We start from the raw sequence: 5,000 nt of genomic DNA, 5'->3' as shown, positions 1-5,000 counted from the left end.
GGCCAGGGCCCTGGCGCGACGGCCGCGCGACGGCCCGAGCGCCCCCGCCGCGCGCGAGCGCCCGCGCGCCGCTCGGCCGGGGGCGCCCGGCCCTGCGCAGAACCGAGCGACCACGCCGCGGACGCGCGAGCGCCCAGGCGCGACAGCGGGACGGCGCGCGCGTCCGAGAGGCCGATCGGCCTAGCGCGCCCGTCCTTGCGCGAACCCGGGCAACGGCCCGCCCGCCCGCGCGGCCCGGCCGCCCGCGCGACGCGCCCATCCGCGCGGGCCAAATGCGCAGAACCGAGCGACCACGCCGCGGCCGCGCGCGCGCCAAGGCGCGGGAGCACGACGAAGCGCGCGCCCGAGCGGCCGATCGGCCCAGCGCGCCCGTCCTTGCGCGTCACCGGCCAACGGCCCCGCGCACGCGCGGCGCGCCCGCCCGCGCGGCGCGACCATCCGCGCTGGGCGACGGGCTCGGGCGGAAGGCCCGCCCAGGCAGGACACACCCCCTTACCTCCCCAGCGGGGCATCCTCCGAAGGCCCACCCCAAGGGCTCCAGCGAATCGAGGAGCATTGCACACGGAAACGGCCCGGACGCGAGTCCCGGTCGCACGGGGTGCCAATCCCGAACGTCCGGGACGCGCTTCCCGGGAGGGCCGATGGAGGGAGCCGAAGTGGCGCACGGCCGCCGGGCACGGACGGCCGAAGGCAGCGCCCGTGCGCCGGGAAGTCGGCAGGCGCGTGCCGGCTCCGTCGGGGACGAAATGTGCCGGGCAAGTCCGCCGCGAGGCAACGGTCCTGTGCGGAGTGGAGCGGAAGGCCCGCCGCGGCGGCAGCAGACCCCCCCTCCCTACCACCCCGGCGGGGCATCCGCCCAAAGCCCACCCCAAGCGTTCCAAAGTACCGAGGAGCGTTGCAAACGGGAACGGCCCGGACACGCGACCCGGTCGCACGGGATGCGCGTCCCGGTCGCACGGGTCGCGCGTCCCGGGAGGGCCGACGGACGAAGCCGAAGTGGCGCACGGCCGCCGCGCACGGACGGCCGGCGGCGGCGCCCGTGCGCCGGAAAGTCGTCGGGCGCGCGACGGCTCCGTCGGGGACGAACGGTGCCGGGCACGACCGCCGCGAGGCAACGGACTTGTGCTGAGGGGGGCGGAAGGCCCGCCGCGGCGGCGCCAGCCCCCCCTCCCTACCACCCCGACGGGGCATCCGCCCAAAGCCCACCCCAAGCGTTCCAAAGTACCGAGGAGCGTTGCAAACGGGAACCGCCCGGACACGCGTCCCGGTCGCACGGGATGCGCGTCCCGGTCGCACGGGTCGCGCGTCCCGGGAGGGCCGACGGAGGAAGCCGGCGCACGGCCGCCACGCGGACGGCCGGGGGGGGCGCCCATGCGCCGGGGCCTCGGCGGGCGCGGGCCGGCTCCCTCGGGGATGAACGGTGCCGGGCCCGCCCGCCGCGAGGCGACGGACTTGTGCGGAGTGGAGCGGAAGTCCCGCCACGGCAGCAGCAGCCCCCCCTCCCTACCACCCCGGCGGGGCATCCGCCCAAGGCCCACCCCAAGCGTTCCAAAGTACCGAGGAGCGTTGCAAACGGGAACGGCCCGGACACGCGTCCCGGTCTCACGGGATGCGCGTCCCGGTCGCACGGGTCGCGCATCCCGGGAGGGCCGACGGAGGAAGCCGGCGCACGGCCGCCGCGCGGACGGCCGGCGGCGGCGCCCATGCGCCGGGGCCTCGGCGGGCGCGTGCCGGCTCCCTCGGGGACGAACGGTGCCGGGCGCGCCCGCCGCGAGGCGACGGATTTGTGCGGAGTGGAGCGGAAGTCCCGCCGCGGCAGCAGCAGCCCCCCCTCCCTACCACCCCGGCGGGGCATCCGCCCAAGGCCCACCCCAAGCGTTCCAAAGTACCGAGGAGCGTTGCAAACGGGAACGGCCCGGACACGCGTCCCGGTCTCACGGGATGCGCGTCCCGGTCGCACGGGTCGCGCATCCCGGGAGGGCCGACGGAGGAAGCCGGCGCACGGCCGCCGCGCGGACGGCCGGCGGCGGCGCCCATGCGCCGGGGCCTCGGCGGGCGCGTGCCGGCTCCCTCGGGGACGAACGGTGCCGGGCGCGCCCGCCGCGAGGCGACGGACTTGTGCGGAGTGGAGCGGAAGTCCCGCCGCGGCAGCAGCCGCCCCCCCTCCCTACCACCCCGGCGGGGCATCCGCCCAAAGCCCACCCCAAGCGTTCCAAAGTACCGAGGAGCGTTGCAAACGGGAACGGCCCGGACACGCGTCCCGGTCGCACGGGATGCGCGTCCCGGTCGCACGGGTCGCGCGTCCCGGGAGGACAGACCGAGCAAGCCGAGGTGCCGCTCACGGCCGCCGCGAGGGACGTACGGCGCCGGCGCCCGCGCCCCGTGGCACGGCCTAGAGCGTGCCCCCCTGCCACCCCATCGGGGCATCGGCGCAAAGCCCACCGCGGGGTAGATAACCGAAGGCAACGAGGGACGGTGGATGCACATATCCGAGCAGTGGCGATAGGGCCGGAGGGAGCACCGACAGGGCCGTGAGATTTTAAAGTACCGAGGGAATTTGCAAACCGGGCCCGCCCCTCCCCCCGTCCATCGCACGCCGATCGGGGGTCCGGCGCCCCGCGGGGGGCTGCCGGCATGCGCTCCCGGTGCAGGCATCGACGAGCCGCCCGCGACCTCCACTCGGGTCCGAGCCCCCAAGCGCGGATGCCGAAACGCGCCGGCCGCGGCAGCCCCACCCCTGCCACCCCATCGGGGCATCGGCGCAAGGCCCACCCTGGGGTAGATAACCGAAGGCAACGAGGGACGGTGGATGCACATATCCGAGCAATAGCGATAGGGCCGGAGCGAAGACCGAGGGGGTCGGGGGGTTTTAATGTTCCGAGGGAAGTTGGAAACGGGGCCCGCCCGGACGCCCGTCCCTCGCACGCCGATCGGGGGTCCCGCACCCCGCGGGGGGCTGCCGGCATGCGCCCCTAGTACAAGCATCGACGAGTCGCCCGCGACCTCCACTCGGATCCGGCGGCGCACGCGCGGATGGCGAAACGCGGCGGCCGCGGCTGCAGCCCCCCTACCACCCCGTTGGCGCGTCGGCGCAAAGCCCACCCCGGGGAGGATAACCGAAGGCGACGAGGGACGATGCATGCACATATCCTAGCAAATACCGAGAGGGTCGGGGGGAAGACCGAGAGGCAAGGGGTGTTTAGAGTACCGAGGGAAGTTGCGAAAGGGGCCCGCCCGGACGCTCGCCGCTCGCACGCGGATCGGGGGTCCGGCGTTGCGCGCCGCCGGCCAGCGCGATCCGGCGGGGCGCACGGAGGGCGCCGCCCATCGCCGGAGCTTGCTCGGTCATCTCTGCCGCACGGACACATAAGCGCCGCCGCGCAAGGTTCGGCCGGCGGGGCGGACGGTTCGCCGCCGCAGGCCTTTCCCGCAGCCGGAACGTGGGCCCGGCGTTGCGCGCCGGCGGGCCGCGCAATCCGCCGGGGCGCACGGCGGGCGCCGCCCGTCGCCGGGGCTTCGCTCGGTCATCTCGGCCGCACGGACACGTGCGCGCAGCCGCGGAAGGTTCGGCCGGCGGGGCGGACGGTTCGCCGACGCAGGCCTCTCCCGCGGCCGGAATGCGGGACCGGCGTTGCGCGCCGGCGGAAGGCGCGATCCGGCAGGGCGCACGGCGGGCGCCGCCCGGGCTTCGCTCGGTCATCTCGGCCGCACGGACACGTGCGCGCCGCCCATCGCCGGGGCTTCGCTCGGTCATCTCGGCCGCGCCGCCACGTGCGCGCCGCCGCGGAAGGCTTGGCCGGCCGGGCGGACGGTTCGCCGCCGCAGGCCTTTCCCGCAGCATGCGCCCCTTCGCCCGAACGACCGCGGGACTCCGGTACGGCCTAGCCGTCGGCCGCCCGGCTGCAAGCCGTCGGGGCCGCTCGATCCCCGTCGCGTGCCGGCCGCCGCTCGGGCCAGCCGGCCGGCTGCCGCACGTAACCTCTGACCTCATCAGCGGTCGATCCGCACCGCGCTGGTCTTCGGTGCGGACCCGTCGGGGCCGTGCCGCGCCGGCCGTCGCATCCGGTTCCGCAGGCGCCGCCCGGTTGCCTCCCGCCCTCGTGCGCTCGCGCCGGCCGGGCGACGCGGTGCCCGCGGGACTCGGGCATGGTTGAGCCGTCGGCCGCCCGGCGGCATGCCGCCGCCGCTCCGCGCCGCGTGCCGGCTGCGCTCCTCCCCGCGCCCGTCCGCGGGCGGGCCCGCCGCCGCTCGCGCCGGCCGGGCGACGCGGTGCCCGCGGGACTCGGGCATGGTTGAGCCGTCGGCCGCCCGGCGGCATGCCGCCGCCGCTCCGCGCCGCGTGCCGGCTGCGCTCCTCCCCGCGCCCGTCCGCGGGCGGGCCCGCCGCCGCTCGCGCCGGCCGGGCGACGCGGTGCCCGCGGGACTCGGGCACGGTTGAGCCGACGGCCGCCCGGCGGCATGCCGCCGCCGCTCCGCGCCGCGTGCCGGCTGCGCTCCTCCCCGCGCCCGTCCGTGGGCGGGCCCGCCGCCGCTCGGCCTAGCCCCCCGGCTGCCGCACGTAACCTGCGACCTCGTCGGCGCTGGATGCGCGTCGTGACAGTTTTCGGTGGGGCGCCGCGGAGGCGCCGGGGGCCCATGCGACGGGCCAGGGGGCGAACGGAGGGCTCGGTCAGCCCTAACAGGGGACCGGCGACAAAGGAGCGGTCGCGCAAAGCTTCGTAAGGGACCCAGACGACGGGCCTACCGATCCGAAGCACCGCGCACGGACGCGCAGCGGGCCCACGACGGGCCGACACGGAAGGCCCGCCGCCAAGGCCGCAAAACCGACAAAGGAACCCACGGGGACGCACCAGAGCGGGCAAAGCTTTCACCGAACGGGACGGGACCGAGCCCCCGCAACAGGCGAGGGCGACGGATCCGACCAAGTAAGGCCGATCCCGCTCCACGCACGCGCGGCCACAGGAACTTCGTGAGGGACGGGACGACCGGCCGACCGAACC

This window comes from Phoenix dactylifera, chromosome 10, assembly GCF_051530095.1.
Source record: "Phoenix dactylifera cultivar Ajwa chromosome 10, Ajwa_hap1_PhDact_Kaust_v1.1, whole genome shotgun sequence".
In the NCBI taxonomy this organism is placed as follows: domain Eukaryota; kingdom Viridiplantae; phylum Streptophyta; class Magnoliopsida; order Arecales; family Arecaceae; genus Phoenix; species Phoenix dactylifera.
The sequence above is the reverse complement of the archived record's forward strand: the minus strand, read 5'-3'. Positions refer to the sequence as shown.